Here is a 23,426-nt window from a genome sequence, read left to right on the forward strand (position 1 = left end):
TTTTCTTCATTAAAAAATGCCAGATAAGGGGTTCCTGGGTGGCTCAGTCAGGTAGGCGTCTGACTCAGCTCAGGTCATGATCTCACGGTTTGTGGGTTCAAGCCCCCACTTCGGGCACAGAGCCCGGAGCCTGCTTCGGATTCTGTGCTTTGGCTCCCTCTGGCCCTCTCCCGCTCGCGCTCTGTCTCTGTCTCTCGAAATAAATAAACGTTAAAAAAAAAATTTTTTTTTTAATGCCAGGTAAGCCCCAGGGCATTAAGGTTTTGCACACAGATCTGACCACCCTGCCGGGCCTAGAAACATTTCTCTGCAGTGCTTCCAGAAGGCGTCCTGCCCTGATGATTCAGCCCCAGGCACACCCAGGATTCCTCACACCGCACCTCTTACAGCTAGAAAATATTTCTCTGCATCCCTAGGCCAGCGCTTAAGCCAGAAGAGTGGGTCACAGAACACTTTCAGCCAGCTGAGCCGTTCTTAGGCGTGGTTTGTGAAGCTTTGTCTTGAGAACGGTCTAAAATGAATGACCGATGTGGCCACCCTCTGTTTTCCCTTTGTCTCCAGAAACCCCCGGAATGTTCTCCGAGATGCCAGGAGGTAAATTAAAAGTCCCACTCATTTATGTGTGCTGCCCAGCCGTGGTCCGTCAACATCAGCACCTATCTTTGGACATTGCCCAGATAAGTTATATTTGATCTAAGGACCTATCGGTGAATTGTAGGTTATATCTAATTATACTCGTGAGCCAGTGTAAGTCAGGAACAAACCTTTCTATTTCACTCCAAAATACCGTGAAACCCCTTCAGGGAGTCTCATGATTATACTGTAGGGGTTTGTATGAACCAACGAGGGTAAATAATTAGACTATATTGTTAATTAATATTGCAGTGCCTTCTAGCACAAAGATATTTAAGATTATGATGGTATTGAAGTGGAGAAACTCTTGCTGTTGATGAAGCCAGGAGGAACAAAGAAAGTTTTGTCAGACTGACAAAAATACCCTGCAATTTTGGCAATCTGATGTCAAAAGTTTCGAGCGTGTTTAAAGGAAGTTTTCAATTTAGCAAGTGCTCTGTTTGCCAAAATGAATGTTGGTCTTTATTACCAAAAAGAAATCCAGAGAAAATGAAAGGCAGGTACTGTACATTTCTACTTGGCATGACAGCAAAACTTTTTGTAATCATGTGAACTTTCTGGAAATAATAACAATTAACGCAGATTTCAGAATGGGCACTGTTTCAATTTTTGTTTCATTAAGCTGCGTAAAAATACAAGCTCATGAAAAAGCCAGTTCAATTAAAGCGTGAACTTTTCATGATTTCTAACACATTTCACCTATTTTTAATTGATGGAAGTGTTCCCGTATTTTGCCAACCCAAGAATTTTTCACACTTCTTTAATTCAAACCAGCTTGATTTTTGCAATTCAAATAGACAGGTTATTATTTGGCATTAACTGGAAATCAAATAAAGCGAGAGTAAAATTTATTAAATAGATCACAATGCACACATTATTTCCTAAAGAAATTTATTGTACACCATCAAAATACAGGAAATCAATTTTTGTTTCGCCGTAGCTAATCCTTACAACTCCTTAATGAGGAGGATACTGATATTCTGCAAAGATGATTTGGCAAGGGAGCAAATCCAAGCTTTAAAAAGTTACCTAACTTGCGCAAGGTCATCTAGCAAGCGCAAGGTCCATGATCCTAACACAGGTAATCTGGCCACCTGTCATATCTTCTATAGGCTGAAGACAATAAGTTCCTTGAACAAGGGTTGTATCTTCCTTTTTCTTTTTTTTTTTTCTGGACATATTAATTTATATGTTTTTTTGTTTGCTTGCTTGTTTTTTTTTTCCCCCGATGCACTGTTCCTGGGCAAGGCACCTATTAGTAAATCTAGTTAATGGCTTGTTTTCGGCTTTCTATAAACACAGCTCTCTACAACCTGCAACTCTATACATTTACGGTCAAGCAACACTTAATGTTAATTATGGTGACCCCTAAGACATGGCTAGATACCAAAGAGTCATCTGAAGCATCACAGAAAGGTAAAGTTATGTCCACGTGTATCTTGAACTACAGATTAGTTTCTCCAACTATTGAATGAGTTGATCAATGCTGTTGGTCTTATAGACACCACAATTATATCACAGCCCAAAATGAATCAACTTTTTCACCTTCTACTCAAAATCTCTCTTCGCCCGAGCTTCCCAACTAGACCCCAGGGAGTAACCCTCAAGCACTTTTTTTTTGTCACTCACCCCCATTTGGTCACAGAGTATCCATTTTACCCGCTAATTGTCTTTCGGTTTCATTCCCTCCTTTACGTCTTCAGTGCCTTGATTCTGACCCTTATGTTCTTCTGCCCAGAAGATTTTTAACAACTTGGTTACAGGCCACCTTGCACCCAGTCTCTCACGATTGGTATTCTTCCTCACAGGTGCCCACAGTTTCTCAAATAGAAACTATTCACTTCTTTTTTTCAATTTTTTTTAACGTTTCTTTATTTTGAGAGAGATGGGGGGGGAGGGGCAGAGAGAGAGGGAGACACAGAATCGGAAGCAGGCTCCAAGGCTCTTGGACTCAGCACAGGACTCAAAACTCACGAACCGCAAGATCGTGACCTGAACCGAAGTCGGACGCTCAACCAACTGAGCCACCCAGGTGCCCCAGAAACTGTTCGCTTCGTACAGACAGCTGACAGCTGTTCCTGCCTTAAAGAAGTATTTGCCACCGTGAGATCCGTGGAACTCTGAAAACACTGTGAATAGGGAAAGACAAATAGGTTTAAGACAAGCTCTTGGAGGGGCAACTGGATGGCTCGGTCGGTTAAGCGTCCAACTTCAGCTCCGGTCATGTTCTCGAGGTTCACGGGTTCAAACCCCACGTTGGGCTCTGTGCTGACAGCTCAGAGCCTGGCGCCTGCTTCGGATTCTGTGTCCCCCTCCCTCTCTCCCCGTCTCTGCCCCTCCCCTGCTCATGCCCCGTCTCCCTCTGTCTCTCAATAATAAATAAACGTTAAAAAAAAAAAAAGACAAGCTCTTGGAAATGTATAAGGCAGAGTCATATATTAAAGGCCCTGAGAAGTCCTGCAGGAAAGAACCCCATCCAACAGCCTAACCCCACATTCCCTACCTTGTATTTGGCCTTAAAACCCCCTGTTTTCTCAAACAATACCAATTACCACCTCAAGGAACCAGTGTTCTTCGAAGGATAGCTTGAGAAAATACCGTCCTACCAGATACATTCACTGCCATGCCAGCTCAGCCGCATGATTCACCACCTTCCTCGACCAATTACCAATTAGCCATGCTCATGGCTCCTTCCGAGGCGATCACATACTCATTTTGTCGAGTTAAACACGAAGCCCCTTCAGAACAGAAGGTATGCTCCCCGATGTTTCGAACTGAAGAACTTTTCCTAACAACTTCAAGACCCAGCTCAAACGTTAACACTGCTCTCAAGCTCTCCTCAAGCCACTCCTCCGTGCTGCTCCACTGTGGGCCATCGTTCTAACATCGCACGCATTTGTTCACAGGCTCCCCTTCCCAACGAGGTTATTAGGCCCCTTTATATTTGCATCTGGAGTACCCAGCGTATGGCAGCAACTCACCCAATGTCGATTGCAGGTCCATTTCGTCGTATTCTCATTCAGTACCTTAGAGATGGCAGGTGTCAATGCATATGTGTTACAAAATTTCTCATGACTGGTCAAATCGACTTGAAAGAACGTGCAGCTGTAGGGGGTGACAGCTGAGATAAAGGGCTGTTATCTCCCCCGGGAGAGGTACCAAAGGCCCCGCTCTAACTCAAGAGGCTAGATTCTGTCATCTAATCGACCTAGCGGTAGGCTTATTCCTCCCCGCCCCCAACCTCATCAGCACCTCCCTGGGAGGGGACGGTGGTCTCCAAAAGAGGAAGCCATATACTTGTCAGCCCCAGATACAACTCATCAGTGGAAGGCACTAGTGTGCACAAGGCACAATGCTGGACGCCCAAGGAGTCCACGTCCTCGCCCGGAAGTATATGGTACCCAATGAGGTATCCCAAGAGGGATGGCAGCTTCCTTACTACTCAATGCAGGACACAATCCACTGAGAAACAGTCTAGCTCTCCTTGGCTCTGAGGAAGTTAATTTCCAAAGAGTTGCATCGAATCCTTTTCGAGGATGCGGCGGACCTGTCAGAGGAGGATAAATGAGGCAGCATTTAAAACCATTTAACACCTTGCTCGGCACTCTCAATAAGAGTGTATCACGTTTGATTCTGCTGCTCCTGGATTTTACAGTTTATAGAAATAAAAAGAGGAACCACTTACATGAAATTAATAACCAGCTCAAAAATCAGTTACTCAGTGTATTTTGGACAGATCTATTTGTCTCTGCCATTCTCCATGTTAAATGAAAATTAAAACACACTCTTTAAAAACAAACAAACAAAAAAGCCCTCCTAATTCAGCAGAACAGCATTCAGCAGTATGCATCTGAAGCCACTAAAATGTGCTGACTCAATTTATTGTCCAAAGTTTAGCAATTTGAGACCACAATGTCTTTAAGATAAGGTCTGGATACAACCCGTGCATGGATGGTCTGGTTCCGTCACAGGAGAGTTAGAAACTCTCGTTGGAATCTAGCAGAACATAAATGTTTCCTTCGTAAGGTTGGGACCTTTCAAATTATTTCCCATTATTTTGTGAGGGAGTCAGATGCATGAAGCAATTTAAACAAGCCAGGCAGGGAACAAGCCACAGCCTGCACTGGGGACTGGACAAAGTCACACACAAAGAAGACTTGAGCCGTCGGGGGGTCCGGGCCCCAGCTCTTAGGAGCATGCATGTTCCCAGGGTTGGAGTTAATGAGGCCATTGGTTCCCTCCTTCTCCTTTCCAGAGATTATCATGATCAATTTGCATGATGATTATGGAAAAAAATTAAAACACTATTCCCAAAGATCAAGTTAATAAAGGCCTTTGAGACACAGAGCTTCCTGGAGGAGAAAGCTATCTTTTTCTCTGAAAGAAGGAACAGCACTTAAGATGAGCTCCAGTCTAGCTCAGTGAAGCGATGGTGAATTCCTACCCCCCTCCCTATTTTTTTTTTTTAATTCATAGCCTCTTACACCTCGATTAGACCTCTCTCCCTTAAGAGCATGTAACGAATTTAATACAAATTCAGATGGAAATAAAAAGAGCAGGGGGGGGGGGGGGATTGGAATAAAGACAAGAAAAGAATATGAATCGGAGGAATTCTCTTGTGGTTGAAAAGCCATTTGCTGGGGCGCCTGGGTGGCTCAGTCGATTGAGTGCCCGACCTCGGCTCAGGTCACGATCTCCCGGTCTCTGAGTTCAAGCCCTGTGTCGGGCCCTGTTGCTGACAGCTCAGAGCCTGGAGCCTGCTTCAGATTCTGTGTCTCCCTCTCTCTCTCTGCCCCTTCCCCGCTCATGCTCTGTCTTTCTCTCTCTCTGTCAAAAATAAATAAACCTTAAAAAAAAACGAAAAAAATAAAAGCCATTTTGCTCCTCCTTTCAGTGACAGATCCTACGTTTCCTAGATTCAAACTAAAAAAATCATTTCTCCTTTGCGCCTAAGAGAGAGACATCTACGGTGACTCCTCTCTCCATAGGAGCCACAAAACTGTCCTTACTGCCTCGCTTAACGGCAAGAGTCTCACATACAGAGCGATTCCTTCTTCGGTTCAGTTCTTACCCTGTTCCTGTCTCTTACGTGAGACAAGATCCTGCTTTTCCCTTCGAGGGAGGTTTGCCTTTTCTGTTCCGTAGAGAAAGCCTTTAACCACCTTGGCAGCCGGCTCGGAGGATGACAACGAATGAAACCAGTCGGCTCCCACTTCCCCTCTGACAGAATCTCTTGTTTGTAGGCAGTCGTGGTGAAAAGCCCAGGTGATGACGGGGAAAACCTAGCCAACGCACAAGATCGGCTTTCTTAAGCTTGTTCTTCGTGGTATCGCTACAGGACAGAGTGGGCGATAAAGCAGGACTGTATAAAAACGCAAAACAGAAGTCTGTGCAGCCCTTCCGTCTACTGTGCATTTACATTTAGCATCCGACCTATCTTTATCGAATTTGCAACAAGAAAAGTAATAAAGCCAACAAACACTCTTTATCACAACTAACTTTCCCGGCAAGTCATCTCCGTGTCTCGATTTCGTCCCCCTTACCTCACGGTGGGGAGTCCCCTGGGTGTAAAGACATTCATACCCTTTCTCAATAATTTGTGTTACTGTTGATCCAGGCTTTTCCCTAACCCATGCTCCTGTTGACTCCCCGTCGTTCATGGTCACCAAGAAGCCACCTGTCACAGTTTATGTCCAGCAAACCCAGAAGGAAGGAAATACAGTAAAACCTTGGTTTGTGGGCACAATTCATTCTGGAAACATGCCTGTAATCCAAAGCACTTGCATATCAAAGCAAATTTCAAGGGCCATTGGCTCGGTTGCGATCACGTGACCTTCGGTGTCAGGTCCTACTCCTATTGGGAGACGTTGCTTGTTTCTCAAGATAAAATTCATTAGAGGGGCGCCTGGGTGGCGCAGTCGGTTAAGCGTCCGACTTCAGCCAGGTCACGATCTCGCGGTCCATGAGTTCGAGCCCCGCGTCGGGCTCTGGGCTGATGGCTCAGAGCCTGGAGCCTGTTTCCGATTCTGTGTCTCCCTCTCTCTCTGCCCCTCCCCCGTTCATGCTCTGTCTCTCTCTGTCCCAAAAATAAATAAACGTTGAAAAAAAATTTTTTTATTAAAAAAAAAAAGATAGAATTCATTAGAAAGTTTTGCCCGTCTTGCAGAACACTTCCAGAACAAGTTACTCGCAATCCAAGGTTTTACTCTACTCTTTTCTCAGCATGGAATCTGAGGAAGAAACACTCTTAAGAAAAAAGGATACTCTTGGAGTGGCTTTTTTACATTTTATCTATAATTTATCCATTATGTCTTGCCAATGACTGAAGTCACGTCTTTGAAAATTGAAGGCTGTCATTCTAGGACAGCTGTGGCCGTAATAAATCGATTCGAGAACACTCACCCAGGATGCACGTTGTGCCCAGCACTGTGTGAAGTGAGATCCAGCTTCCACCAAGCCCAACACCCGGTGCTGGATCCACCCACCTGGAGGAAAGAAGGCCTTTTGGTCATCCCTCTGTCTCAAGGGGCACCTTTTCCTGATAATCATATTTGATTCAGGGAGCTCAGGGCTCAGGGATATAGAAAGCTTGTGACCTGATGACGCTAATTTAGTAGCAGATGATACAAATTACCCAAAAAGCAGTCTTTATGGATAAAAGGTAAACAGTGGAGAGGCCATTGCTTCCCCTTTATAGTTTCTATATCTAGTCTTTGGGGCAAGCATAAAGACGCTGTCGTGTTCAATCCTCTTAATTCTATGAGGCTTGCCTTCCGGTGAGTCAACTCATCCCCAACCACCCAGCAGCTAATATGTGACCCTGAGATTTCGTTTCTCCCCAAGGAAGAAGGACCCAGAAGAAGGAAAGGTGGGAGGTCTCTGATTGGAACGTGTGGTATTTAGCACTAATCTCTAAGGCCAGGCACAACTCTTGGCACATGGTGGACTCTCGAGATGTCTTGTTGAACTGAACTCAGGAGGGAAGGCTGGAGAACCAAGATTTTTTGAGCAGGTCTGGAAGGCGCCTAGAGGATCGCGTGTAAGGAGGTGATCGCTCTTGGGGTGGCCTCTTTCATATCGCTATAGTGCCCACCCTGCCCCCCCGCCCACCACTCACTGCCCCAACATCACTCCAAGGGATCGGGGACTTTTGTTCCCAAGTGTCACCAACAGGCGGGGAAGTTCAGACTCCTTCCTGAAGTCTCCCCTCTCGCCTGCCAGTTGGCCTTTCTTCCAGTTCACGTACCTGCGCGAGGAGACGGGAAACCCCTTGAGGAAAGCTTCCCATCCATCTTCCTGGTGGTCTTTCATTTCTTTGCCAATAAGACGATCTGCTTCACGACACACTTCGATATATTTGACATCTGTCATAAAACCCGGGTCAGGCATATCTGTCTTCTGTTAAAATAAGCCACTCTACAGAGGCACTTCCTCTGCTGTTAAGGCCCCACCAGAAATAATTATTGACACATTGTCCGCACGTCCAGCCAACCCTCTTAATAGGAGCCATAACTTATGGGTCCTGGGTTCCCCCACTCCTCCAGAGAGACCAGGTAACACTTAGGGCACCAGAAGGAGACGCCATGATATTAAAACATGAAGGGAAAGCTGTAGCTGAAGCAACTGACTTGAAATGAACACCTTCCTGTAACATCTTTCAAAAGTTAGTGACTGTGGCGATGCACAGCTGTTTCTTTGTGAGGAGGCATAAATTTTCCTCAAAACACTTTACCCAGATGACACCGATGTTCAGGCAACGCAGAAGGAAGCTGATCCAAGTTTTCCGAATGACAGTGATTCCTTTTTAGACTTCACGTGGCTCAGCCTTTGGGAGGGTTCCTTACTGGGGACGATTCTGGACAGTTGGACTGTCAGTGCATCCTGTGAACGTGAGAGCATTTGCTTCTGATTCTCGTTGCTCCCTTGACAGGCACCCATGGAAAGGGTAGCTCTCAGCTTCCCCCAAAGACCTGCCAATTGGAAAACTTGTCTCGAGATTGTTAAAATCACTCCTACGCTCAAATGCATTATAGCCCTTTGAGCCTGTGCGGGCCAAGTACATACAGCAAATTATATAACGCAAATTATATAAGAGAGTGTGGGCATCTATACCTCTCCCTGCTGATCAGGAAAGACGAATAGAGATGACTTTTATGAAGGAAAAAGGACTTTTTTTTAAGTTTACCTATGTATTTTGAGAGAGGCAGACAGAGCATGAGCTAGGGGAGGGGCAGAAAGGGAGAGAGAGAGAGAAAGAATCCCAAGCTGACTCTGCAGCTCAGAGCCTGACACGGGGCTCGAACTCGCACGCCGTGAGATCACGACTTGAGCCCAAATCAGGAGTCGTTTAACCGACCGAACCACCCAGGCGCTCCAGTAAAAAAGGATTTTAGAAACGCATGCGCTAACTTCCTGTGTGTTTTGTTGGAGTAAGGAAGGGGGACCCCTTTTTGAAGATGGCTGCAAACGTTTCCTCATGGAAATAATTGCCAGGGAAGTGACATTTTAGCAGTTCAGATGTAGCAGGCAGGACAGAACACGTTCCTCGTAACAAATGTTCTACTAGGCGAGAGTAAAACATTTGTTGGAATGGATTTGGGTCAGCTTGACCACGTGAGCAACCCAAATGGCTCTTCGGTGGGCACACAGCGCGGGGGTGTCCGGGAAGGGAAGGGTTGATGCATAACAAAACAATGCAAAGTTTAAAACTAGAAGTGGCCTTTATTTGGGCCACCAGGGTAAAGAGACTAAGAAAATATCCCAGGATCCATGGTAAGAAAGTTTGTTGTCCCCGCAGACCCAGACAGGGCTTTTAAGAACAGAGGAAATGAAGGGCTCTTGGGTGGATCAGTTGCTTAAGCATCCAACTTTGGCTCAGGTCATGATCTCACGGTTTGTGAGCTTGAGCCCCGCATCAGGCTCTCAGCTGTCAGTACAGAGCCCACTTTGGATCCTCTGTCTCACTCTCTCTCTCTGCCCCTTCCCCACTCGTGCTCTCTCTCTCTCTCTCTCTCTGTCAAAAATAAACGTGGGGCGCCTGGGTGGCTCAGTCGGTTAAGCGTCTGACTCCAGCTCAGGTCATGATCTTGCAGTCCGGGAGTTCAAGCCCTGCATCGGGCTCTGTGCTGACAGCTCAGAGCCTGGAGCCTGCTTCAGATTCTGTGTCTTCCTGTCTCTCTCTCTCTCTCTCTCTGCCCCTCCCCTGCTCATGCTCTGTCTCTCAATGTCTCAAAAACAAACATTTTTAAAAAATTAAAAATATTAACATAAAAAAATAAACGTTAAAAAAAATTAAAAAGTAAAAACAAGAGCAGAGAAAAATGCCCAAGTATCGAATAGTGGACACAAGAAGGTAATAGTTCTGGCTGGCAACGTACTTTCCGGGTCCTTTTTTTCACCCCACGCTTGTAGAGGTGCAGACAATTTTGTTTGCACACACATAACCTGACTGCTCTATGCTAAAATGGGAAATAGACTGTCCTGTTCAAACTGGAATAAATTGTTGAAAGAGGCATAAGGGTTTAAGTGTCTTCTTCAGGATCAGGAAATCATCTATCATTGGGACTTTGAGTTAGAGCATTGTAAAGAAGAAACTTGCTCTGTACGTTTATGCTGCTAAACTAGGAAGAAAGACTGCTGTTGAAAGAGATGTGTTAGCAGTATCTGGACGAGAGATTAACTCTGCAGGAGGCAGAGGAAATCGCCAATTTCCCCTTTGTCCACCCCACTCAACTCAAACCACCCCGAGCTGTCAGTGGACCTGAAATCGGAGGAAGCAGCTAATTGGATGACCAGTAACAACACCGACGCTGAAGGATGTTAAGATAAGGGTAGCGTAACTGATGTTTCCAACTATGAGCAGATCCGTTGCCGAAATCGAAAAACACCAGCAATGCCAACGGACCCCCAAAACGGTCGGTCTTTAGGGTCCCACGCCACAAATGTCCAAAGCAGAGTGTGGTTTATCCTCTGCCGAGCGGATGCCCACGTCCACACCAAAGTCGGAACGAACGCTTCTGCCCCAGGGTTTGTGCTAGACAAGCAGGTCTGACGCTGGCCGGGACTCCCCAGCTTTTCCACAGATGAAGGGGCATCCATTTCTGAACTCAGCGAAAGGACCATCACCTGTTAGTTGGTGGCGGGTCGCGGGTGTCACAGGGTGAACGGATGCTGAACAGCAGGCATCCCGCGATCTGCAGGGAGTAGGAGCCTCCTACACGAGCCCACCCTCCCTCTCACGTGCAAAGTACCTCAACGAGATGCCTGCACCCCGTCCGGTGCCCGTGATAACAGAAGTCAGGCCAGGAAGGTTCTTCATTCTACCCCGGCAGCCAATAGGGGATCGACGTCCCATGGAACGTCAAGTACCTTGCGCATCAAGGCCTTGGCATGTCGCTTGCCTTGGCGGTTGGGGAGGGGGCCCATTCCCACCGAGTGCCGTCTACACACACGTGGCAGATGTGCTGGGGAAGAACTCCCCCACCTTCTTGCCAGATTCTGACGCGGTGCCCGATGCCCGCGTTTGGAGGGAATTGGTGGCACTTTTCCTACGACCGCGCGTAAGACAGCGCGTTGTTTCTCCCTGAGAAATGGCTCGCCTCCGCTACGTAGGCGAAGAGCTGGGTTCTGATCCCAAGGACCGCCCTGGAGGCTGCTGCCCGTGTCCTAGGAATGAAACAACCTCCCGCCCACACATGATGACTTCTCTTGTCCCGGCGGTCCGGCTTCCGCACAAAGGTCTGTTGTACAAAACCCTGGCGTGCCCCTTTCTCACTTCTGCAAGTGTGATCTCCTTTCCATCCTGTGCAGCGTGGAAAGCAAGTGACACGCGTTCAGGTTTTATGCTAACAAGGTCCTTGGCCTCGTCGTGCCCACATTTAAATGTGCCAGGACCACGCATTTCGACGGTGCAGTCTTCACTTCCTGACGCCGAAATCTGTGCCTGTAGGTGAGCGAGGACTGGATGCTATAACCCCGATGGCTGATGATTGATGATAATATTTCTATATCCATCGCTAAGCCTCTTAAGTTTCTTCTTCACTTTGGGAGCACTTAGCATCTCAGCCTCGCTCGGCCAGGCGCTCCATAAATGCACCTTTATAAACCTCTCAGGGGTAAACTGGGTCAGTTGATGTTGTTTCAGAACATCTGGAAAAGAGTCATCGGGGCGGGGAGGGCTGTGAAAGCTCTTTGTGCTCAGGCTCAGGGGATGGAATGAAAACACGGATGTGACACATACCAAATGATTCTAAAACATCCACTTGTTTGTAAGGGCCCCAGCTACGCGCTATCTGCTTTTGCTTCACATAGGAGGGGTTCGGCAAGGACACGGAGTTCAGATTATGTGTGATTCCTCCCACACAGGCGTAAAAAATCCCTTCTCTGGCATTTCTTAGGCGAGGGTTTAAGTTTTTATTTGTTTATTTTGAAAGAGAGAGAGAGAGAGAGAGAGGGAGGGAGGGAGGGAGAGAGAATCCCAAGCAGGTTCCCCACTGTCAGCGCAGAGCCCGACGCGGGACTCGAACTCATGAACCGTGAGATCGTGACCTGAGCCGAAATCAAGGATGCTTAACTGACTGAGCCGCTCAGGCGCCCCCGCAGTATTTCCTTATAGGGAGGGAGATTCAGGCATTTCAGGGAAGGAAAAAGTCGTTCCTTAAGCATCTTGAATTCCAAGCAGGGGAATTTCTTAAGTGACGGAGGGATGCGTTTTATGGTTCTCACTTCCCTTAAAATATTAATTAAGACAACACATAAGAGCTTCTCCTTAAGGGGCGCCCTGAGAGTTAAGCTAGCTGGCCCTCCGCACTAGCCATATTGCACTGTCCTCCTCGATTAGCCCGGGTGCCAGGCTGTTCCTTCAAATTAAGACAATATGCTTGTAGTGATGAACCAATAGTCTTGACCATCCATCTTCCTTTTGTGATCTGGCTCTCGTCGAGCTGAAATGAAGCCACTTCTTCTGCCTGTGGCTGATTAAACACAGAGTAAATCCGCATCTCTAAGGAGGCTCTGATGGTTCTCCACAGAGCCCAGGTCAGGCCAGCCCGCACCTGCCGGCCCCAGCTCGGCTGCTCCCATCATAAAACGGAGCATCGGTGTCAGAGACGTGGTAGGTTTCTTTCATCCGGTGTATCGCTCCGGCCAGACCGAATGAAGCTTGCTGGGGACACGAGGTGGCCTGTCGTGCCACAGGTAACACACAGCCCCCAGGGAAGGCTTGTCCTCCTCAAGAGTGAAAAGCCCACCACTCTGGGCAAAAACCTGTGCCTTTGCTAGAAGTCTCCGCGGCTTACACCCTGCGGTCTTCTTTTAATAAAAACGGGTCAGGAAACATCAAGGGGAATCTTTAAAATAAGGTAATCCTTTATTCATCCACTCATTTCTTCTTCTTCTTTTTTTAATGTTTATTTATTTCGTAGAGAGAGACAGAGAGACCGTGAGAGTGAGGGGGAGGGCCAGAGAGAGACAGAGACACAGAATCGGAAGCAGGCTCCAGGCTCTGAGCTGTCAGCACAGAGCCCGATGCGGGGCTCGAACCCACAAACCATGAGATCGTGACCTGAGCCGAAGTCGGACGCTTAACCGACTGAGCCACCCAGGCGCCCCCTATTCTTTTTTTTTTTTTTCATTCATTCAGTGAAAGCTTGTCGAGCACCTGCTGTGAATGAGGCCCCATGCCAGGAACTGGGATTTGGACAGGAACACGGGGTCGATGCCGCCCCTGCCCTCCTGGAGGTCACATCCTAGTGACAAGACGGATTCATGATGAATGAAGTACTTACCACTGTGAGCGGTACCCCAAAGAAGAAGGAGCACCGGGGGTAGATATGGAGGGGGCTGATGTTTTCTAGGCTTCAGGGACGATTTCCCTGGGGAAGGGATAGTTGAGCTTAGACTTAAAGCACAAGGGGGTAGTAAGTTAATAAAGCGATGAAAGAGTATTTTCAGCCAAGGACACAGCATGTTCAAAGATCCTGGGGTGCAAAACTAATGCTTGGCCCATCTGAGCCGGGTGAGAGGGAGAATGTCTAAAGAGGAGGCTGGTTACATAGCGGGGCTCAAAGGCCTTTAGGCTGAGGTAAGGAGTTAGAGTTTTGTCCCAAAAGCTTGACTGGAACTGATGGTTTGTAAGCAGGAAAGTAAAATGAAATCACTTCTTGCCTTTTATGGGGCGGGGCTAATGTCGCCGGGCTATATTTGCCGGGCGCGGTGCAGATTTGTAGTTTATGATCTCCAAAGATTTCAGCGTTCCTTTCAGGTGGGTATTTTTAGCCCCATCTTATAGGGAAGGAAACTGAGGCTCAGAGAGGGTAAGTGGCTGGCCGAGATCACACAGCTGGCCAGGTGGGGCCAAGTCCCCCCAAGGTCAACCTCACACCCAGGTCCTTTCCCCTGCCTCATGCTGCCTGCCCACACACAGACTGAACGCTCGCCTGCGAAACACTTGTGACATTCACGTAACCTCACTTTCTCCCAATGGCTTGACGTTGAGAGGATTTCCTATTTAGTGATTGGTAATCAATTAGAACTCCAGTTAAATCGTGATAGAATTAAAGATAGGGTCGCCGACTTACCTCATCTCTTAGAAAGGAATCCTGGTACCAAAGTCTTAAATGAGTTCCATTTATTATTATTTTTTTTAATAGTGAGCTCTGGGTTTGTTTTGTTTTCTTAATATTTATTTATTTATTTATTTTCAAGAGAGAGAGTGAAAGAGAGAGAGAGAGTGGGGGAGGGGCAGAGGCAGAGGCAGACAGAGAATCTCAGGCAGGCTCTGAGTTGTCAGCGCAGAGCCTGACGTGGGGCTCAAACTCGTAAGCCATGAGATCATGACCTGAGCCAAAATCAAGAGTTGGACGCTCAACCCGCTGAGCCACCCAGGTGGCCCGAAGGAGTTCCATTCAGAAGCTGAGAACCAAAGATCTGGATTCGGAGTGAACTGGGCTTAAATCCCAGCTTGTCTGGTAACTGACGGCGTGATACAAGGGCGCCTGGGTGGCTCAGTCGGTTGAGCATCCGACGTCGGCTCAGGTCATGATCTCACGGTTGGTGGGTTCGAGCCCCACGTCGGGCTCTGTGCTGACGGCTCGGAGCCTGGAGCCCGCTTCGGATTCTGTGTCTCCCTCTCTCTCTGCCCCTCCCCTGCTTGTGCTCGCTCTCTCTCTCTCTCTCAAAAATAAATAAATATTTTAAAAAATGTGAATACTAAAAAATTAAAGAGCACGTGCATACAAATGCGAAGTCTCAGTTTTATCCTCCGTAAGTGCCTATATTCGGACCACGTTCACTTGGTTGCTGTTAGGATTAAATAAAATAGTGAAACAAACCAATTCTCCACGTTTCTGGCACACTCCATACTCGTTGGCCGTAGCACGACCACCTGCACCACCATCGTGATTATGGTCATCGCCATCCTCACCCTGGTGAGTTCACCAGTTCACCACGTTAGTGGCCCATCAGACACAGCACCGCTTTCTCCTGGCAGGTGATTTCTGCCCTATTTCAAGGGCATCGCTCACGTCCCTGTCCTCGCGTTACTGAAAGGGATGTGCACTCATCCCAGGCAGGTAGCTGAAGACCACGTCCGCCTAATAACGCACGCAGCAATTAAGCTCAACCACGTTGGAACACGACGCAAAGGAGCAAAGACCGAAACAACTTTGCAAAAGGAGATACTTAACGGAGACGGGTGGCTATGGGGCATTTAAAACGTAAGTCCCCTTTGAAATCAGTAGCTATGACAGATGGAAAGACTGTTTTGCCTGGAAAACTGCTTCCTTGTCTCGAGAGAGTCTCTTTTTTTTTTTAAATACGGAAGCTATCAGAGCGATCGTTTTTCACCACGGACAGTTTACATACAGATATTATGTAAACAGCAGGCAGATGCTCGTAGGTCTGATGCAAGTTCCCACTGAAGGATCTCAAATATCTCAGATCCAGAAATATATCTGGGCAAAGCCGTCTGCTCCCTTGACGGTTCTCTAATGCGATTCACAAAATTTACTGTTAAAATGTAACAGCGCCGGGGAGGCGCCTGGCTGGCTCAGTCGGTTGAGCATCCGACTGCGGCTCAGGTCACCATCTCAGGGTTTGTGAGTTCGAGCCCCGCATCCGCCTCTCTGCTGCCAACAGGGAGCCTTCTTCAGATCCTCTGTACCTCCCCTCTCTCCGCCCTTCCCTCGCTCACTCTCTCCATCTCTCTCTCTCTCTCTCAAAACAAATAAACATTTTTTTTTTAAGTTTTTAAAAACTCTAACCGTGTTGGAAAAGCCCCCTGTCCAGTGCCTGGCACTCGTGCAGCCTTTGATTGATGTTAACTATTGCAATAATACGACGAAAATACTTCAGGTGGAACAGACTTCCCACCCCCTTACCTTCACTGAGAGGCAATTGACATGTAACATGTGTACCTTTAAGGCGTGCGAGGCGATGATTTGACACACATACATATACCGCAAAATAATTACCACAGCAGGGTTAGTTAGCGTCTCCCCATCACCTCACATAATTACCAATGCTCTTTTGTTGGCAGCGGAGGGACATTTGATAGCCATTCCGAGTACCTCTAGTCACCATGCTGTGCATAAGACCCTCCGAATTCGTTCATCTGATAACTGGAGGTTTGCATTCTTTGCCCAACATCTCCCCATTTCTCCCAGCCCCCAGATCCTGGTAACCACCATTCCGTCTGTCTCTATGGGTTCAGGTCTTTTAGACCGTACGTGTAAAGGAGATCACACAGGGTTTGTTTTTCTCATCAGACGTATTTCGCTTAAAACAATGCCCTCAGTGCCCACCCGTGTTGTCTAAAATGGCAGGGTTTCCTTCTTTCTTGTGGCTACACTGTTATTTCTACGTGTGCACGTTAGAGTCCCAGAAATGTATACATACCACAGCTTCTTTTTCCATTCATCCACAGGCACTTATAGGTTGTTTTTTTTATGTGGGTTCTTGTGAAGAATACCATAATGAACACAGGAGTACAGACACCTCATGGAAATCTTGATTTCATTCCCTTTGGATACATACTCAGAAGCGGGATTTGGGACCATAGGGAAGTCTCTTTTCTTTTTAATTCTTAGAAGAACGTCCAACCTGTTTTCCATAGTAGTTCTGCCCATGGATGTTTCCACCAACAAAGCACAAGGGTTCCTTTTTATCCACATCCTCACCCACACTTATCTCTGGCCTTTTGGGTTTTGGGGGGTTTTTTTTGCTTTTGTTTTTGTTTCTTTTTGTTGTTGTGTTTTGTTTTAGAGACAGAGTGAGTGTGAGTTGGGAGGGGCAGAGAGGAGAGAGAGACGGTCTTAAGCAGGCTCCACGCTTAGCTCAGAGTTCCTCGTGGGACTCCGTCCCGCGACGGCGAGATCATGACCTGAGCCCAAACCAAGAGTCAGACGCTTAAGCAACCGACTTAAGCAACTGATGCTCAACCCAGTCACATCACTCCTGTCTTTTTGATAACAGCCATTCTAACAGGTGTGAGGTGACACCATTATGATCTTGATTTCCATTTCCCTAAAGAGTAGTGATGTTTGGTGTCTCTCAACGTACCTTCTGGCCATTTGCATGTCTTTTTTTGGGAAAACGTCTGTTTAGGTCTTTTGCCCACTTTTTCGTCAGATTGTTTGGTTTTCCGCTACTGAGTTTTTGTGAGCTTCTTAAGTATTTTGGGTACTAATTCCTTATCAGATATACGGTTCCCAAGTATTTTCTCCCTTTGCATAGGTTGCCTTTTCATCCTGTTGTTTGCTTCTTTTGCTGTGCAGAAGACTTTTAGTTTGAAATAGCCCCACTTGTTTATTTCTGCTTTCGTTGTTTGTGCTTCTGGAGTCAGATTCAAAACTCATTGCCGAGACCAATGTCAAGGAGCTTTTCCCCTATGGTTTCTTCTGAGAGTTCTATAGTTTCGGGTCTTAGGTTTAAGTCTTCAGTCCATTTGGAGTTAGTTTTTATGAATGGTGTTAGATAGGGGTCCAATTTTATTCTTTTGTATGTAATTACCCAGCTTTCCCACCACCACTATTGAAGACACAACCCTTTCTCAGTTGGGTATTCTTGGCTCCCTTGTCATATAGTCGTTGACTATATATGTGTGAATTTATTTCTGGGCTCTCAATTTATTTCCAGTGGTCTATGTGTCTGTTTTTATGCGTTACCATGCTATTTTGATTATAATAGCTTTGTAATATAGTTCAAAATCAGGACATGTATGAGGCTTCCAGTTCTGTTCTTCTTTCCCAACACTGCTTTGTCTATTTGGGGTGTTTTGTGGTTCCATAGGACTTTTAGGATGTTTTTTTTTCTATTTCTGTGAAAAACACCATTGGAACTTTGGTAGGGATTGCACTGAATCTACAGATGGCTTTGGGTAGTGTGGACATGTTAACAATATTCTTCCAATCCAGAAGCATGGGATATCTTTCTGTTGATTAGTTCTCTGCAATTTTTTTGAAGTCATATAGTTTTCCAGGTAGAGATCATTCATCTTGGTTACATTTATTTCTAAGTGTTTTATTTGTTTTTGGTTCTGGTGCCAGTGTCATTTTCTTCATTTCTTTTTTTTTCTTTTTTCTTTTTTTTTGATTTTAAGTAAGCTCTACACCTACCAACATGGGGCTTGAACTCACGACCCTCCATGTTCCAGCAGCTGAGCTAGTCAGGCCCCCCCTTCATTTATTTTTCAGGTATTTTGTTGTTAGTGTATAGACACACACCTGATTTCTGTATACTGATTTTGTATCTGGAAACTTTACTGGATTCCTTTTTAAGAGGTTTTTCGTGGAATCTATAGGATTGTCCACATACAAGATCATATTATGTGGAAGTACGCCCAATTCTCCTTTTTTCTTTCAAATTTGGATCTTTTGTTTCTCTCTTTCTATTTTTTTTCTCTCCTCTCCTCTCCTCCCCTCCCCTCCCCTCCCCTCCCCTCTCCTCTCCTCCCCTCCCCTCCCCTCTCCTCTCCTCCCCTCTCCTCCTCTCCTCTCCTCTCCTCTCCTCTCCTCCACTCCCCTCTCCTCTCCTCCCCTCTCCTCCTCTCCTCTCCTCTCCTCTCCTCCCCTTCCCTCCACTCCCCTCTCCTCTCATCCCCTCTCCTCTCCTCCCCTCCCCTCTCCTCTCCTCCTCTCATCCCCTCCCCTCTCCTCTCGTCCCCTCCCCTCTCCTCTCCTCTCCTCCCCTCCCCTCTCCTCTCCTCCTCTCATCCCCTCCCCTCTCCTCTCGTCCCCTCCCCTCTCCTCTCCTCTCCTCTCCTCCCCTCTCCTCTCCTCTCCTCTCCTCCCCTCCCCTCCTCTCTACTCCCCTCTCCTCTCCTCTCATCTCCTCCCCTCCCCTCTCCTCCCCTCCTCTCTACTCCCCTCTCCTCTCCTCTCATCTCCTCCCCTCCCCTCTCCTCCCCTCTCTTCCCCTCCCCTCCCGTCCCCATCCCTCCCCTCCCCTCCCCTCTCTTCTCCTCTCCTCCCCTCCCCTCTCCTCTCCTCTCCTCTCGTCCCCTCTCCCTCTCCTCCCTTCTCTTCTCCTCCCCTCCCCTCCCCTCTATTCCCCTCTCCTCTCCTCTCATCTCCTCCCCTCCCCTCTCCTCCCCTCTCTTCCCCTCCCCTCCCGTCCCCATCCCTCCCCTCCCCTCCCCTCTCTTCTCCTCTCCTCCCCTCCCCTCCTCTCTACTCCCCTCTCCTCTCCTCTCATCTCCTCCCCTCCCCTCTTCTCCCCTCTTCTCCCCTCCCCTCCCATCCCCTTCCCTCCTCTCCCCTCTCCTCCCTCTCCTCTCTTCTTTTTCACCCTAATTGCTCTGGCTAGGACTTCCAGAACTGTGTTAAGTAAGAGTAGTGAGAGTAGACACCCTTGTCTTGTTCCTGACTTTAGAGCAAGAGCCTTCAACGCTTCACTGAAAAGACTTCTATTTGTTTGTTTGTTTGTTTGTTTCAATCGAAGCATAGTTGACATACGATGCTCTCTTCACTTCAGGTGTGCAGCACAGGGATTTGACATTTGACATTTCTCTACCTTATGCAATGTGCACAATGATGCGTGTAGTCACAAAATCATCCCGTTAACCCCTATGTTTCACAAATGACAAAACTGTGCTCCGAAGAGGTCAGGAAACTTTCACAAGATTTTATAGCTACTAAGACCAGAGCCTACCTGTGAGGGCATTAAGAAGTTCAGTCCATCTAGGGGCGCCTGGGTGGCTCCATTGGTTGAGCATCTGACTCTTGATTTTGGCTCAGGTCATGATCTCATCATTCAGGGTTTCTGGGATTGAGCCCCTACATCAGGCTCTGTGCTGACAGTGTGGAGTCTGCTTGGGATTCTCTGTCTCCCTCCCTCTGTCCCTCCCCGTTCTCCCTCTCCCTCTCTCTCTCTCAAAATAAATAAATAAACAAACAAAAAAGTTCAGGCAATCTAAACTCTGAAATAAGCAGAAAATTCCAGCACAGCCACCTCTCTGAAAAAGATAACCCCATTTCATGGGGCTATTCTTTCATCACATGAACCCAACCTTCATTCCCTTCTTCTCATCTATCCCCACTAAACTTATACGTTCCATGAAGACAAGGACAGTGCACCTGTCACTTCCCACCTTGTCCCACAGCCGCCTGACATGTTGTTGTAACGGGTGCTCATTAAACCATTTGTTGAATTGGATGGAAATGTATCAGCCCATAGCACACTGCCACGGGGCAAGCCAAATTGTTACACTGTCCAACCCAGAATTACGTGCGAGACTTACCTAAACGTTAAGTCGTTAAGTCTCTCACTGGAACTCTGAGAGTTCTAGTTTTCATATTTTGTTTTATAAATAGTTGTAACCCAAAGATACAAGGTAGCACGTGCCCAACCGGTCCTGTTTTCGCTGTCGACCCATTCCCAGTACGACCTCCTGTCTATCTGAGTGATAACTCGGTCTACAATGAGCGAGACCAAGTAAAAATGAGGTGAAGACGGTCCAGCAACTCCAAGACTGACCCTGCAGCTTAAGGAAAAACACACCGCAGGCACCTTGGAGACCACTTTCCGGCCAGAGATGGATTTCCACTAACCTCCGTTTAAAAACCTCATCGCCAGCCATGCTGAGGTTTGCTCGCGGCTGTTGAGAATATGGTTTGATGCTCCCTCCAGTCCAGGACGGGAGGTGCCCGCAGCGATGGAGAAGTCCTGTGGTCTGTAGGAAGGCTTCTATCAACTGCCACCAACCTGACACAGGAATTCAGACATACCATTTCCCAGCAGCCCTCTCCCCGTCACCCTTGTCTAGTGACGTTCCTTCCACTCACTGTAAAATGGCTCAAGAAAAGTGGAGTAAAAGACATCGAGGGAATCACAAATTGTTCTCTCTGAAGCTCAAGTTTATCATCTGTGAAATAATGACTGTGGGGCACCTGGGTGGCTCGGTTGGTTACGCATCCAACTCTTGATTTCGGCGCAGGTCATAATCTCATGGTTTGTGAGTTCGAGCCCAGCGAGGGGCTCTGCGCTGACAGTGTGGGGCCTGCTTGGGATTCTCTCCTTCTCTCCTTGCTCCTCCCTCACTCATGCCTTCTCTCTCTCTTTCTCTCAAAAATAAGTTAAAATTAAAAAAAAAAAGAAAAGAAAGAAGGATTGTAAGGCTCAGTTGGTTGAGCGTCTAACTCTTGACCGCCACATGGTTGTAAGAAAAGTCACAGACAGACATCTTCGGGAATATAAAGACTACATGATCATAAACGGGCTTTTTTTTTTTTCTCAAAAGCCTTCCACCAGGTGTCACAGGGCTAACAAAATGAACACCCCCCACACAACCCTGCCCTTCGGGCACTCACAGTCTAGTTTACACATCTAAGCATGGGCAGTTGAAAAAATACGCACGCATAGACACAACATCGTTGTGTCTGCTACCGAATATCTCTGCAAAGGAGTCCAATATAGGCCACGCCGAAGCACAACTGAAATCATCTTTGATTCTCAACACCCCTAGATCATTTCGCTGAAATCGGCATATAAAATTTTCCATCTTTAGAAGGGAGGAATAAAGAATATGGAAACCGGGTCCTGTTAAGTTCAGTTCCGTATAACTCAATTTAGAATCAGGCATAACTAAAATGGATCAGAAAGATGGCCCAGATCCCAGCTTGACCGACAGAAGTCACACACCGCAACGCGGTGGAAAGGATTTGTGTTGACACAAAGTTGGGATTTTTTTTCTTCCCCCTTATCAAAAAACAGGCATATTTGGCATTCTGCCCAAAGTGCTTAAAGTGGATTATATCTACATCTGACTTCGCGGTAAGTGCAAAGACAAAAATCTCTGAAATTTATAAACAAAAGTTTCTTTCTTACTTCAGAGTTCAAGGCAAAAAAACCAGCCTTCGCGACTCTCAGGCGTAGTACAACTTGGAAGTTACAAGGATGTCAGATATATTTATTATCGCGGTAGCTCAAAATTTCCACCCTGCTACATTTAAACACTGAGTTGGAGTTTGCAAAAAATAGCATCAGCAGCATTGCCAGCGAGATCCTCTAACCTTAGCACAGAGTAAATATGAAAGGAGAAAAGAACTGTAACCTTTTCAAAGTTCTCTCTATGCAAATATCATGCAGAAGTCACTGATTCCTGAGCACTCTGTCGCTTTGATATCTGAACCAGCCCGCGAAACCATCACGGCAAGCGTCTTATTTTGATCTTTCACAGATTTCTTTAAATTCCCGTTCGCTTTCTGTATCTACTAAAAGTAAGTTTCTTTAGCATCTGCTACAGTCCTAGCCACAAAATCACAAAAGAAGCCTTTTATGAAATGCCTGGGTCTGTTTATCCTTTGAGCCCAAGTTGCCACTATACTCAGGCCATCTTCCAAAATGATCCATTAAAAATAAAATATACTAACAGTAGCATTGTCTGTGCTGAGACTTGGGGGGGGGGCCACAAACCCCCTGTCTTGTTATCCCATTTATTTGAATGAGTGCATGTCCCATGTTGTTGGGGGTTTGGACTAACACAGAAAAATTTTGGAGAACAGACATCCGTGAAGGCAGGAAAAGCCAGGTACGTGGAGAAGGGTGCTGTTTTCCCAGGGCTGGAAACTCTGACGCATGAGAGAGACACTGCAGGAAGAGGCAGGGTCTATTTGGATGAAAGCCACAGGGAGACTCCGGTCCAAACTGCCACTGCCTCCGGGCTGAAGTGATAAAGTGGGACACACAGGCAAAAGGACCTCCCCGCCCCCCACACACTCCACTCACAGCCACTCTGACGCTCCGTGCTGAGCTGCAGGGGAGAACTGCCGAGCCCACTGGAGCCCAGATGGAGTGATGGAAGGGACCAGGCAGGCACAGGAGGTCCTGTCGTGTCCAAGAGAGGCTCTCAAGAGCTGATTAAGGCTAATTCGACCTTATGCATGCCCGCAGCTAAGGGAGACCTACAAATATCCAGGTTCCCTTTGAGTTTCTTTGTAACGTTCGTGTATTTATTTTGGGAGAGAGAGAGAAAGAGGTAGAGAGAGAGAGAGAGAGAGAGCGAACCCCAAGCAGGCTCCATGCTCAGCGAGGAGCTCGACACGAGGCTCGATCCCATGACGGGGACATCATCCCCTAAGCCGCAGTCAAGAGCGCGACGCTTAACCGACCGAGCCACCCAGGCACCCCCCCAGGTTCCCATGCGTATGGAATATCCAGCTGACCACATATGACCCACCTGTGAAACATAGGAGTAATATTTGCTAAGTTTAAATGTAAAATTTGAGAATCGCTGACGGAACTCTTGGCAGTAAGTTACCTAAAACGCTCGTTGACCGTGTGAAGCTGAATGCGGGTAG

At 47.1% G+C, this 23,426-nt stretch overlaps 2 long non-coding RNA genes across 3 annotated transcripts in view; both read right to left on the reverse strand.

Annotated features, from left to right (window-relative positions):
• Positions 1–1,552: 1,552 nt before the first annotated feature.
• On the reverse strand, positions 1,553–6,472 carry LOC125169016 (uncharacterized). The gene is made up of 3 exons (XR_007153407.1): positions 5,705–6,472; positions 3,615–4,180; positions 1,553–2,762 (listed from the first exon to the last, which is right to left on the reverse strand). It is a non-coding gene; the product is annotated as an uncharacterized LOC125169016 (long non-coding RNA).
• A 324-nt stretch (positions 6,473–6,796) lies between these two features.
• Positions 6,797–23,426, reverse strand: part of LOC125169015 (uncharacterized) — a 112,202-nt gene continuing 95,572 nt past the window's right edge. Inside the window, exons 9-10 of one of the 2 annotated variants that reach the window (XR_007153400.1) lie at positions 7,880–8,514; positions 6,797–7,118 (exon numbers count right to left, since the gene is read on the reverse strand). This is a non-coding gene — a long non-coding RNA (uncharacterized LOC125169015). The other variant, XR_007153398.1, reaches the window with a different exon arrangement.

The sequence above is a fragment of the Prionailurus viverrinus genome, chromosome B3, assembly GCF_022837055.1.
Source record: "Prionailurus viverrinus isolate Anna chromosome B3, UM_Priviv_1.0, whole genome shotgun sequence".
NCBI classification, from domain to species: domain Eukaryota; kingdom Metazoa; phylum Chordata; class Mammalia; order Carnivora; family Felidae; genus Prionailurus; species Prionailurus viverrinus.